General features: G+C 35.0%; 1 long non-coding RNA gene across 1 annotated transcript; it reads right to left on the bottom strand.

Annotated features, from left to right (window-relative positions):
- Window positions 1-9986: 9986 nt before the first annotated feature.
- LOC129740131 (uncharacterized) lies at window positions 9987-11204 on the bottom strand. The gene is made up of 3 exons (XR_008736117.1): window positions 10821-11204; window positions 10679-10753; window positions 9987-10611 (listed from the first exon to the last, which is right to left on the bottom strand). It is a non-coding gene; the product is annotated as an uncharacterized LOC129740131 (long non-coding RNA).
- Window positions 11205-15169: the final 3965 nt, after the last annotated feature.

Consider the following 15169-nt stretch of genomic DNA (forward strand, 5'->3'; position numbering starts at 1 on the left):
GGGTTTTCACTAAGAAGTGTAATTAAACAAGTTCAAAATTTGAACTTTAGAACATTAGAATACTAATGTTACACATCACAAGTTGGTAGCCACTTACGATAGTCAACAGATTTAGCTAAATAAAAACAAAATCCTAGTATCGATGACTTTATAACTAGCCACTTTGATTGTAAAAAAAAAGGTAAATGTCATTCCAAATTTTAAGCTGATATGAAATATTCCTCAAGAAACCAATTTCAGCCTCAATTGGTTTTTGTGTTTCTCATTCTTTTGAATCCTAAACTCCATATCCAAAAAATTTTTACAAATTTTTCAAGGCCACAAATTTTACATTTTCCCTAGGTGCAAAGAATTTAAGAGAAGATTTTGAATAATTTGGATGCCCAAAATCAAATTTGCAATTAGGGTTTTGTCTAAGAGCTTTGTTTTTTAAATCACTTTTGAAAATAGGTGAAAATTGTTTTAGAATTTTTTTTTTAACTTTTTTGAAAAGACTTTAAAACATAACAAAAGATTTAAAAAAGGCTTCAAATCAATTATCCACTTCCCACTAGATCGCATCTAAATTTGGTTTTAGCAAAAAATGTTATATGTAGCAGTTTTCTACTTGTTCACATTACTCCATTTAAATCTAATTTAATTTCAGATGTTTTTAAGCGAAAATCAAATGCAGGTTTCAATAAATTGGTAAAATGAAATAATATCTTTTCTATTTTAAATTTCTTCACTATAGACGGATATGCGTGTAATGATTTATTCCAAGTTTATAAATACTGTAGAACTTAACTTATTTAAATCATGCATTATCATCACCATCATCATTATTATTCCTAAATAAATTAAAGTAAAATCAACAAATAAGGAATCTGCTTTTTTTTTTCATTTTCATTGAGATTAGTTAGAGCATCAGTTATCTATGATTGATTCCACTTCAAACTGATTCATTTTTAAACTTAAAAACTCCATATCATCAATACTAGAAACGTACCTTTTTTAATGTCCTAATTTGTTTTAATATTCAAATAAAGTAACCGAATTTTATAGTTTTTTTATTTTTTATTTTCACATGAATTTGCTGATTTTTATAGTCAAACATTTTTAATTCTTTTAAAATAATTTTAATAAATTTTAATAGTTCCTATCTTTTGTTCTTTCTAGAACTCAGTATTTCAATTGACGGCTTCAAAATATTCAGAGCTCAAAATTTTCAACTATAAAACTTGCACTTGAAAATTTATAGTGATTTTACTTATTTTCATTCCTTTGAATAATCTTTTTTTAATATTTGATTTTTTAATTTATGCAAAGATTCGAAATTATTCGAAGTAGAAACTTTAAAGCAAAATTTTAATGCACAGCATTTATTAAATAAGTATTTGCTTTGTGCTTTCAATATTAACAACAAAACTTTAATTTTCTTTTTCATAAGTTTCTTATTGATCATTCCAGAAATCACCCATTTCCCAACCAGTGTTTTGGCAATAGAAGCTTTCAATGATGAACTGAACATGTTGTTTTATCAATATATGAAGTATTGTGAACTTCAGAAATGAACTATTTCAGTCTTTTAGGTTGATAACTGGACGAAATAAAAAATGATTTTATCTCTGATTATGATCACTGGTACTTTTGAAGTAAAATTGATATTCTTCTTTTTATCAAAATTGATTCAATCATCAAGTAGGTACACATGTGTTTCGAATAAATTCTCTCAAGTTCAAAATGGATTTTTTTTCTTAATCATGATTTCACAATTCAAATATTTCTTCAAATTTGAAATAATACAGCGAAATTTTTCAATCAAGCCTTCAAATGAAAATGAAAAACAGGAATGTAAATTTCGCCGATTAATATACAACAATGATTATAGTTTTGCTGAACAATTCCAAATCATGATTATTTTCTTCCCTGGTTTGAAATTTATTTCAGAATTCGGATTTAGTTTCTTTTTAAATCTGGGTTAAAATATATGAATTTTATTTCTATTATTCTTATGTCTGAAGCTTTAAACTCCGGTTTTAAAGTTTTAAATCGCATTCGTTTTCTGTGTTTTCTGAAAAAATGATGTTAGATTTTTAAACTTTATTTCTCAGTATTCATTTTTGAGCAAATGTACAGCTCAAAATAAGGAAAATCATTTAAAATAATTTATTGATGACGGAAAGAACAATGATTCAAAACTTTGATAATCTTGATTTTGAATTTTGAATTTTGAACCCCCCCATGAGCGGATCCTCCGCACGGACCTGGGGGGGGGGGGGGGGTAAATTAACAATTTCACTCTCAAAACCCCCTCTCCCTCGGTCCTACGGCCTTGATTTACATGTAATGTATAGCATAATTATATTCCGCAGATATATATATATAATTATATTTCTCGTTCGTAGCAATGTTAACAAAGATGTTCCAGCTCTAAACTTAGATTATCTTTTTAACTATTCTCCAAAGGCCAATTTTCTAGAAATACATCAAACTTTGGAACATCCTACAAAGAATTCATAATCAGAATTCAGAATCAGAATTCAGAATCAGAATTCAGAATCAGAATTCAGAATCAGAATTCAGAATCAGAATTCAGAATCAGAATTCAGAATCAGAATTCAGAATCAGAATTCAGAATCAGAATTCAGAATCAGAATTCAGAATCAGAATTCAGAATCAGAATTCAGAATCAGAATTAAGAATCAGAATTCAGAATCAGAATTCAGAATCAGAATTCAGAATCAGAATTCAGAATCAGAATTCAGAATCAGAATTCAGAATCAGAATTCAGAATCAGAATTCAGAATCAGAATTCAGAATCAGAATTCAGAATCAGAATTCAGAATCAGAATTCAGAATCAGAATTCAGAATCAGAATTCAGAATCAGAATTCAGAATCAGAATTCAGAATCAGAATTCAGAATCAAATTCAGAATCAGAATTCAGAATCAGAATTCAGAATCAGAATTCAGAATCAGAATTCAGAATCAGAATTCAGAATCGCAATTTAGAATCAAAATTCAGAATCAGAATTCAGAATCAGAATTCAAGAATCAGAGTACAAAATAAGAAATGAATCAGAATTCAGAATCGAAATTTTGAATCAGAATTCAGAATGAGAATTCAAAAATCAGAATTCAGAATCAAAATTCAGAAGAAGTCGCACAGAATTCATAAACAGAATGATCAGTATTGAGATTGGATTTTTTAATAAAATTTCAAAATTTTTTAGAGTTATGTTTAGAATTGTTTTAAAATAGGAAATAGCTTTTTATATTGTGGAATTATTCTAGTAGAAATCACTAATAAACATATCTATATGTAAATTTCAGTACCATGAACCGATTTACGCCTCCACTTAAAACGGCATCTTCAATGAATTTCTTTTTTCAACATATGAACGCACCAATTCGGGTACCTACGGGAATATTCAAGAACGACAGCCAGAATCGGGATGCAACAATGTTGCTGTAACAAAACTTCCTTTCGCCCGACATTGGTCCCTAGTAACGGGATCGCCGTCGATTACGTCGTAATTTACAATTTTCCCATTCGGCTGTAACGGTGTGGACATCAATTTTCCACATTACCACAATAGTTTATGCATGTAGTGCGGATTAAATCTCGGAATCCGATGTTTCGTATGTTTTTATCTTATCGGCAGTAAGAAAGAAAGTTTTCCTTCTTCCGTGGATCTAGTGGGAAATCCTTACAGCTTGATACTGGAAAACGGCAAAAAGTAGTTTCAGGATGTGGTTGGCTAGTGGCTCCAGAGTTGAAGGAGGTCATCTGGCAACTTTTAGCAAAAATGTATAGTTTATTCTGATGCACGAAATATGAATGTTTTTCTTTGAGCCAGCCTGTGTTCCTGTTCCAAGATGGGCGTAACCGAAAGAAGGGTTAGAAAAGTTCTAAATTCAACCCAACTGCAAATCAAATAAGCTTTTATGTTATCACCCTGCCAGGATGATTTCCTCCAGCGAAATGTTTCAGTTTCCAAAATGTCGTTACTTTTTATTTCTGTTTAAAAAATGAATTTCGTGTTCCTCTTCAGAAACAGTTGGTTCCATCAATTTACAGCTGTATGTTTAACTATCAAATTGAAGACTTTTTGAAAACTGCCGAATGCATAGTTTTTCAATGATTTACAACCCCCATTCTAAAGCATTCAGCTATATTAACATGTGTATCCTTCCACAGCCAACAGAAATAGAAACGTCTCATTTCGTTCCCTTCTCAGTTTTTCCGAGCTTCTTGGAAGGACATCAAACACCTCTTCCATGAAGATGTTGCCCTGGTAGGTAAAATAAGTTGGAATGCCATTCCGAAATATTTTTCCAAGTGCTGATATGACACATCGTGTCCTGCGCATGCCTATGGTTTTATTAAAGAGCCGTAGTTTGGCCAAATACTTCAAGATGGCGCTATGGGCATGTGATTATGTGTAACGAATGTGTCCAGTCTATTTCAGCTTAATCATCAAAATCTAGTACCGCAATGAGGCAAGAATTCCTGATTCATAGATGTTGCGTGCGAGCACCTTTTGTGCAAGTTTTATTTCATTTCCAGTTTTTCCGCGAAAGAGAGCAGCACTATATGGATAATGGCAAGATATCAAAAGGAGAAGGTACAACATTGCGTTAACCTTCATTGGCAGTGCAATGTAGACGAAGGATAAAAATATTATTGACCACTTGAAATTTTGGTTGGAATCAGAATCAGATTTCAGCTTCAGATTTCAGATTTCAGATTTCAGATTCAGATTTCAGATTCAGATTTCAGATTCAGATTTCAGACTCAGATTCAGATTTCAGATTCAGATTTCAGATTCAGATTTCAGATTCAGATTTCAGATTCAGATTTCAGATTCAGATTTCAGATTCAGATTTCAGATTCAGATTTCAGATTCAGATTTCAGATTCAGATTTCAGACTCAGATTCAGATTTCAGATTCAGATTTCAGATTCAGATTTCAGATTCAGATTTCAGATTCAGATTTCAGATTCAGATTTCAGATTCAGATTTCAGATTCAGATTTCAGATTCAGATTTCAGATTCAGATTTCAGATTCAGATTTCAGATTCAGATTTCAGATTCAGATTTCAGATTCAGATTTCAGATTCAGATTTCAGATTCAGATTTCAGATTCAGATTTCAGATTCAGATTTCAGATTCAGATTTCAGATTCAGATTTCAGATTCAGATTTCAGATTCAGATTTCAGATTCAGATTTCAGATTCAGATTTCAGATTCAGATTTCAGATTCAGATTTCAGATTCAGATTTCAGATTCAGATTTCAGATTCTTAAGATAAGTTAACCACCGTTAATTAATTTTGTAAATTTATTTTTCGGCATATCGGTGAAAAGTAGTTATGAAATTGATAAAGATGGATAGAGAAGTGACACACACACATGTAGACTTCGGACCAACCAGATTTCATTGTATAGGTTAAGGTAGTGCCACCTCTATCCCGGTACTACTTCTCCTAAATAATGAAATGTTGCAGGGTAAAGTATGGTGTACGTTAATAAGTTTCCTCGCAAAAATGCTCTTTCGCTCTTTTCAACATCTGTAAATTTTCTTCTCACTTCTCTATCCATCTTTATCAATTTCATAACTACTTTTCACCGATATGCCGAAAAATAAATTTACAAGATTTCAGATTCAGATTTCAGATTTAGATTTCAGATTTAGATTACTGGTTCAGATTTCAGATTCAAGTTCGGTGTTTAAACTCCAGAAAAGCAAATTGAACGAAAATGATTTTTTTCTTCATTTTACTCAACAGATGGCAGCATACTAGGTGGGCTGATTTATTCTCGTTTTGAAATTTAAAACTTTCGACAGTCTGCCTTATGTTATATTTAAAACCCATCCTGAATTTTTTTTACAATGTTTGGTCGTTTTCAGACGTTGGCCTATCGATTCACAATTCTGTCAAGCCAGGCGTCTAAATACTCTCTGAAATGGTTTGTTTTTAAACACTTTTCAACAAGAAGTTTAACCAAAACAGTGAATAAGAAATACTTCACAGAGAGTTACCTTTATTGACATAAAAGCCACACCAAACGCCTTACTATTTTAACAAAACATGTGTCCACGTCCTCAAATAACATTTATATTAAGCTCAAAAGGCTAAAATATTCGTTATTTCTTGTTGCTTTCAACTTTCTGCAAATTGAGAAAAAACCTGTCATTATAAACCACTAAAATGATGTTATCATTTGTTTCTTGTGAAAAAATTACATCTAGATATTTAACAGTCAGTTGTCACGCTGTCACTCTCCCCAGAAATCTACATTATCGAAATTTGACAATCCTTTCAACGTTCGAGCTTCGTAGAACATAATTTGATAATATTAAGAACATAGCTTGATAATGTTACGAACATGTTTTGATAATGAAAAGAACATAATTTGATAATGATAAGAACAAAATTTGAAATTCACTACCATCTTGTGTGCAAGTTTGTAGTATACAAGTACTCGAGTTGATTATTTCAACCTTTTTTGCACAACAGGTGTCAGCATTGTACGGGAGCTGATTTATGTTTCAAAGTATTCTTTCAAATTTAAGATCAGCTAGATTCTATAAAATCGTAAATAACACATTAAGTGCATTAAATAAGTGATCATAAATCATAAAAAAGGAATTGAAATAAGATAAATTGAAGGAAAAATTTGAGTGCTTCAAAATTTTTAAAAACTGATTATTACTAGAAAATTTCAGATTCCAGATTTCAGATTCAGATTTCAGATTTCAGATTCAGATTTCAGATTCAGATTTCAGATTCAGATTTCAGATTCAGATTTCAGATTCAGATTTCAGATTCAGATTTCAGATTCAGATTTCAGATTCAGATTTCAGATTCAGATTTCAGATTCAGATTTCAGATTTCAGATTCAGATTTCAGATTCAGATTTCAGATTCAGATTTCAGATTCAGATTTCAGATTCAGATTTCAGATTCAGATTTCAGATTCAGATTTCAGATTCAGATTTCAGATTCAGATTTCAGATTCAGATTTCAGATTCAGATTTCAGATTCAGATTTCAGATTCAGATTTCAGATTCAGATTTCAGATTCAGATTTCAGATTCAGATTTCAGATTCAGATTTCAGATTCAGATTTCAGATTCAGATTTCAGATTCAGATTTCAGATTCAGATTTCAGATTCAGATTTCAGATTTAGATTTCAGATTCAGATTTCAGATTCAGATTCAGATTTCAGATTCAGATTTCAGATTCAGATTTCAGATTCAGATTTCAGATTCAGATTTCAGATTCAGATTTCAGATTCAGATTTCAGATTCAGATTTCAGATTCAGATTTCAGATTCAGATTTCAGATTCAGATTTCAGATTCAGATTTCAGATTCAGATTTCAGATTCAGATTTCAGATTCAGATTTCAGATTCAGATTTCAGATTCAGATTTCAGATTCAGATTTCAGATTTCAGATTCAGATTTCAGATTCAGATTTCAGATTCAGATTTCAGATTCAGATTTCAGATTCAGATTTCAGATTCAGATTTCAGATTCAGATTTCAGATTCAGATTTCAGATTCAGATTTCAGATTCAGATTTCAGATTCAGATTTCAGATTCAGATTTCAGATTCAGATTTCAGATTCAGATTTCAGATTCAGATTTCAGATTCAGATTTCAGATTCAGATTTCAGATTCAGATTTCAGATTCAGATTTCAGATTCAGATTTCAGATTCAGATTTCAGATTCAGATTTCAGATTCAGATTTCAGATTCAGATTTCAGATTCAGATTTCAGATTCAGATTTCAGATTCAGATTTCAGATTCAGATTTCAGATTCAGATTTCAGATTCAGATTTCAGATTCAGATTTCAGATTCAGATTTCAGATTCAGATTTCAGATTCAGATTTCAGATTCAGATTTCAGATTCGGATTTCAGATTCAGATTTCAGATTCAGATTTCAGATTCAGATTTCAGATTCAGATTTCAGATTCAGATTTCAGATTCAGATTTCAGATTCAGATTTCAGATTCAGATTTCAGATTCAGATTTCAGATTCAGATTTCAGATTCAGATTTCAGATTCAGATTTCAGATTCAGATTTCAGATTCAGATTTCAGATTCAGATTTCAGATTCAGATTTCAGATTCAGATTTCAGATTCAGATTTCAGATTCAGATTTCAGATTTAGATTTCAGATTCAGATTTCAGATTCAGATTTCAGATTCAGATTTCAGATTCAGATTTCAGATTCAGATTTCAGATTCAGATTTCAGATTCAGATTTCAGATTCAGATTTCAGATTCAGATTTCAGATTCAGATTTCAGATTCAGATTTCAGATTCAGATTTCAGATTCAGATTTCAGATTCAGATTTCAGATTCAGATTTCAGATTCAGATTTCAGATTCAGATTTCAGATTTCAGATTCAGATTTCAGATTCAGATTTCAGATTCAGATTTCAGATTCAGATTTCAGATTCAGATTTCAGATTCAGATTTCAGATTCAGATTTCAGATTCAGATTTCAGATTCAGATTTCAGATTCAGATTTCAGATTCAGATTTCAGATTCAGATTTCAGATTCAGATTTCAGATTCAGATTTCAGATTCAGATTTCAGATTCAGATTTCAGATTCAGATTTCAGATTCAGATTTCAGATTCAGATTTCAGATTCAGATTTCAGATTCAGATTTCAGATTCAGATTTCAGATTCAGATTTCAGATTCAGATTTCAGATTCAGATTTCAGATTCAGATTTCAGATTCAGATTTCAGATTCAGATTCGGATTTCAGATTCAGATTTCAGATTCAGATTTCAGATTCAGATTTCAGATTCAGATTTCAGATTCAGATTTCAGATTCAGATTTCAGATTCAGATTTCAGATTCAGATTTCAGATTCAGATTTCAGATTCAGATTTCAGATTCAGATTTCAGATTCAGATTTCAGATTCAGATTTCAGATTCAGATTTCAGATTCAGATTTCAGATTCAGATTTCAGATTCAGATTTCAGATTCAGATTTCAGATTCAGATTTCAGATTCAGATTTCAGATTCAGATTTCAGATTCAGATTTCAGATTCAGATTTCAGATTCAGATTTCAGATTCAGATTTCAGATTCACATTTCAGATTCAGATTTCAGATTCAGATTTCAGATTCGGATTTCAGATTCAGATTTCAGATTGTAACCGTCTGTTACATATTTTTGTGTGGCTCCGCCACAAAATCCAGTAATCCCTGTCCTTTATGGAAAAACAAACAAAAATCGCTCAATCATGAAAAGGCTAACCTCACCCTTACCATCTGTCACCGCACACAGTCACTCTCCTCTCTGGGCTTTCATGGGCGTCGTGTGTAACCAGGGCCGTCACGGGGAAGTGTTCTCACCCGGAGAGCGACACACCCGCGTTGTAATATAGTTTGTCGTTGTATGTGTGTCGGTCAAAGTAACGTTAGCTTCTTCACATTCCGATTTTGTAAAATTCTTTCTTTCTGTCTGTGACCGTTTTGGAGAACGGAAGTGCGCGTCGTGTGTAGTATGTTTCAAGTTGTTAAATTTAATGGTGTAAAGTGTTTAAAAATTCATTCTATAACACGGAGAAGCTCAGTGGGTGGGAAATTTTGGAATGTAAACATAGGGGGGAACTCAGGGTCGGTGTGTTGCAACGTGACACTTTCCTTCGGCGGAACTCGCACTAGAGGAATCCAACTGGAATCAGACGACCAGGAGCGTGCACGGGTGATTACCTCTCATGCTAGCACCCAGGTCCAGTAATTATGCTACTCAAAACGCGGACAAAACAGAACATGTAATTTTGACTGGAAATTCGCTCGAGTGAAAGATGGAAACGGAAATAGAACAACGAAATCAAATTAATCAAAAAGGTGTAGATCAACTAATTATTCCCAGTAAAGTACTGCCTTTAGTTTAAGTTTTACATAATGTGGGGGGGGGTTTATTTGTACATAATAATTTTCCTGTTGTGACGTCACATGGATTTAGGCATACTTGCGGTTAGTTTCAGTTTTTCACGGGTCTTAGCTGGAACGGCGACAGGCGGCTGGCTCGGTGAACAGCAACGGTTAACCACATGCGTGTGGTGGTTTCCGACGGCAATTTAGGGTCCACACCAGGCGTCTTTCCGGCGTCCCGGAAGAGCCCGATGCTGGCTGTGTGTGACCCCTGACTGGTGCTGCCGAAAGGTCCTCGTCGGTAACCTCAAACTTGACGGGCAAGGTTATGGTGCGGGCCTTTCACCACCAGATGGTTCTTCGAACAAACCTCAGATTGGTCGAACGAGGTTATGTAGCGGGCCTTTTACCACCGGATGGTCCTCAGAACATAACCTTGTTATTGGCGAACAAAGTAATGTTTCGGATTTATTTCTGCCTGGTTTATGATTTGCCGTGTGTTCGTAGTCACAATTAACCTGGAGGATTAGCCGACAAAATAAGAAAAGGCCCTCTTGGACCTGCCAAGAAGGGTTATAGTACCAGTGACATAACAAAGTTTACATAGTCCACGTGGTTTACAAATCTACTGTTTTTGTTGTTCAGTTATTTACCTTTTCTTTGTTGCTTTTTTGTTTAGTTCTGTTCACACTGTTTATGTTCTTTTAACAATTTCTTAATCTATAACAATAATTACATTTAAGTTTTAACATGTGCTTTTACACGTTTTATGTTCTTGTTTACTAACCGTACTAATTTTTAATAACCGCACCGTACTACTTTTAGTGTTCGTAATACGTATAACTTTTGGTACTTTTTAACTCTAGAATAAGTTTTAGAAATAAATTAATTAATATACACCACAAATTTATACAAAACTCAAAATTTACTTTGACTACACACGACGCGCACTCTAACGAGGTCACAGACAGAAAGAACATGTTCCGCTCTGAAAATATTTGCGAGACTTTACTTTCAGTGGACCGACACACATACATATTTATTCGGAGGCAAATTTACACGGTGTGTCGCTCTCTGGGTGCCCACACTTCCCCGTGACGTCCCTGGTTGAGCACGACGCCTATGGATAACTCAGAGAAGGAGAGTGACCGTGCGGGATGACAGATGATTTTGGGTGAAGTTAGCCGTTCTGAGCGACTTTTGTAAGGTTCTCCACAATGTGCAGGGATGTCAGGATTAGGTGGCGGAGCCACGCAAAAAAAAGTAACGACGGTTACATTACCCCATCGTCCCTTCTCAAAATGAATGAAATTTCATTCATTTTGTGGTGAGGGAGATGAATATAACAGTTCCATTGAGAAATTTCCTCTCTTGTGCTAAACAAGATAAGATTTATTTTTACTATCGGGTCAATTTTTACGAGTTTTCTATTCCACAATCATCACATGATTGGGATAGTATCGTTTATTTCAGTGTATTACTGTTGTAGTGATTTTTGCTGACGGTCACTCACGACAAACGTCAGTTTTTTTATTTTTTTTTTTTGGTTAATTTTGACGGTCGCTCACGACACAAGTCAACCAAACAGAAGATGAAAAAAAAGAAGGGTAAAAGTTTCAAAGGTAAACATTAGAAAAGTTGCTGATGGATCTTTTGGAAAAGTTTCGAGGTAATTTTCACGGTTCTAGTCCTCGGAAGCGCTAATTATTGGCAGATTTTAGGTAATTCTAACTGTTTATCTTTCTCTTATCTGTTTTCAGCTAAAACTGCAGGAGGAATAGACTGGAAAACACCGGAATACTATTCGACGAGCATCTGGATCAGCTATGGTTGTGTTTTGTTTTTCGATCGGCTGGGCCCTACAACACATCCGAAATGGTTGCGTATACCGATGGAATTCGATGGGAATTGGAGTCTGGGTTTATGCTTCACATCTCTAGGATCTCTGATGGAAGGAATGGAAGGAAATTTACACCAGATAGATTGTCAGGTAAGCTTTATGTATCGTCTTCATTTATGAGCAGCTGCTTTGTTGTTGTTTTTTTTCTATTTTCTTTTAGGTACTGGGTTTTAAATCAGAGGCGGAAAAAACACCAATGGATTTTCCTGTTGAGTCAGCCAACTCGTAAGAGTTTGTGCCAACACGAGCTATGACCGTGCAGGGGAGGTAAAGTGGACCGAATTTGGCGTTGTATTTCGCGATTGCGGAGGACTGACGAAAGTTTTTTTTATACACCTGTTGACCGACCTCATACACCGGAGCTGCGTTTTTGAATCGTAAATTGTAAGTTTTTGCATTTTTATCGTAATTCTTTTTTATATTTTTAGCTACCAAGTCGTGAATAAATTTTTGTGTGGAATGTAAATCGTCTTGTCTATCAGAATCCGAAATTCTTGCAATATCCCGATCTATTCGATGTTCTTCACCAGAATTCACGATCTCGTGACCAAATATCACTTTGTATGGTGAGAAACCCGTGGCACTATGCGGAGTGCTATTCAACGCGTGTTCGATATGCGATACTCGAGAATCCCATTGTGATTGATCAGACCTCACGTAGGTCCTGATGCAAGCGTTAATGGTACGGTTGAGTCTCTCCACCGGGTTGGATTGACTGTGATAACGCGGATTCGTCCAATGACGAATATCATATCTGTCGAGGAAGCATTTGAAATCCTTCGATAAGAAGGTCGAAGCATTGTCGGATATCAAGCACTCGGGAGTGGAATAACGACGAAACCAATTCTCTTCGAGTAGCTTGCACACCTGGGAAGTGGAAATCTTTTTTACTGGAAACAGGAGGCAGAACTTGGAGAAGGTATCCATCACTACGAAAAGGTGAATACAACCTTGTTTACTCCTAGGGAGTGATTGGATAAAGTCGATAGCTATTATTTGAAAAGGTTTTAAAGCGATTCTTTGGGTTCCCATTGGTGGGTGTTGGGAACGATTTGTCGGTTTTGATTCTTTGCATATCGAGCATTTTGCGATGTAAGATTTCACAAACTGTGCCATTTTTGGCCAGTAGTACAGTTTTCTTATTCTTGCGAGTGTCTTTTCACATCCAAGATGTAAAGCATCGTCATGATGTTCAATTAAAATCTGCTCTTGCATATCAGGGGGTACACATACTTTCCACGAGAACTGATAATCAGTGTGGGGTTCAGGTGAAGCTATGAATCTTTTTAAGATACCATTTTCCAATCTATAATCTTTGTTTTTTTCAGGATTGTTTTCAACTTTTGCAGCCATTGAAAGGTACCAACTAGACTGGCCAGGTGAAACATGGAGTTCTTCAACGGCACGAGATAGGGCATCAGGCACCACGTTGTCTGAACCACGCCGATGCTTTATCTCCATATCATACCGTTGAAGCTCGATGCTCCACCTGCACAGCCTCGAGGAGGTCCTCCAACTGCTTCTCAAAATGTACGTTAGGGCTGAAGCATCTGTGTAAACTACGAATTTGGATCCTTCGACGTAACATCTGAATTTTTCCACAGATTTCAGTACTGCTAATGTAGGGTTGCCATCCGTCCCGCAAAAGCGGGACATGTCCCGCTTTTTTGATGAATGTCCCGCCGTCCCGCTTTTTTGTCAAAATGTCCCGCTTTTTTTTTCTTGGAAAACTTCACATAGTTTGCTGTCTTATATTGGAAAAAATCAAACGTTAGCCACAATTTCAATTCATTGGATCAACACCAAAAATTTCAAATACGAGTTTTTTTAAAATATTCAACCAATCCAATGGAATTAACTTTAGTATGAAGAAAATATGCTTTAAATAGCTTCCAATTGATTATAGATCTTAATTTTCGACGGTATCTTGGTTAAATTAACTTTTTTGCACCCACCACCTTTTTCGACTCAATTGTTCAAAGTAAATAACGATGGAAGTTTTCTTAAGTTCTCAAATGTCAAATATAAATTTGAAATATATTTGTTATTATACGAAAGTTTTTTGCGCGGTATGAAGCCGCCTTTTACATGTATAGGACTTGAAATATTTCTTTCAAATAACGTGTTAGTTTGCAAGAACCGTGGAAAATAACCGTTCTTATGGCAAAAAACCGTGTAAATACCTGTCAAGTGAGAAAAACGGATAAAAAACAAATCCGCGTTTAAGAAAACCTTATTGTTCTTTTTATGAATAACTTTGGCTGGTGGTATACGTATAAGTTTCGCAATACAATTGAGCTTTTTTTTAAGAGTTTCTAAAATGTCCCGCTTTTTTCGGCTGTGTCCCGCTTTTTTTCGTGAAATGTCCCGCTTTTTTCTAAAAGTATCTGGCAAGCCTATGCTAATGCTTCTTTTTCTGTGGCGCAGTAACGCTGTTGAGTTGGACCTAATTTTTGCGAAAAGAAAGCAAGCGGTTTTTCGTCGTCCTCGTAGAACTGCGTAAGTACCCCAGCAATCGCGAGATCGCTGGCATCACAATGAATACAAAAAGGTCTGCGAAAGTCAGGGTTCGTTAGAATAGGGGTACTAATTAATAGCTCCTTTATTGTAACGAACGCTTTCTCAGCCTGTTCATTCCATTGGATGAGTTTTGGTTTCCCCTTGAGAAGATCGGTTAGGGGCTGTACAACTGCACTGAAGTTACCAATGAATCTTCGGTAGTAGTTGCACATCCCTAAAAATCTTCTCAAGGCTCGAAGTGAATTAGGCTTTTCATAGTTAACGATGGATTCGACCCTATCAGGGTTGGGTCGTAATCCACGGTTACTAAGAATATAGCCTAAGTAACTGACCTCGGAAACGCAAAACTTGGACTTAGCTATATTAATGGATAAGTTGGCCACGTTTAACCGAGAGGCTACTTCGCGGAGTCGAGTCAGGTGTTCGTCGAATGTGTCGCTTACCACGATGATATCATCGAGGTAAACGAAAACATACGGCTCCAACTCACTGCCACCAAGTATCCTGTCCATTAAACGAGCCAACGTCGCCGGACTATTAACTAGACCGTAGGGCATCCGTCTAAATTGAAAAAACCCGCGACCTAAAACTGAAAAAGCAGTAAACTTTTTGGATTTTGGGTGTAATGGGACTTGTAGAAAAGCCTTCGACAAGTCAATAGTCGAAATGAATTCGCACGGGCCTAGACGACTTAAAATTCTATCTGCATGGGGGAGGGGGTATGAATCTCTAATCGTGACTTCATTGAGTTTGCGGGCATCAATGCAGAGTCTTACAGTGCCATCAGCTTTGTCAACTGGAACCAGTCTCAAGGCCCAGTCACTGTAAGATCTCTCGATGATCCCGCACTCCAGCATT

Source organism: Uranotaenia lowii, chromosome 1, assembly GCF_029784155.1.
Source record: "Uranotaenia lowii strain MFRU-FL chromosome 1, ASM2978415v1, whole genome shotgun sequence".
NCBI lineage: Eukaryota > Metazoa > Arthropoda > Insecta > Diptera > Culicidae > Uranotaenia > Uranotaenia lowii.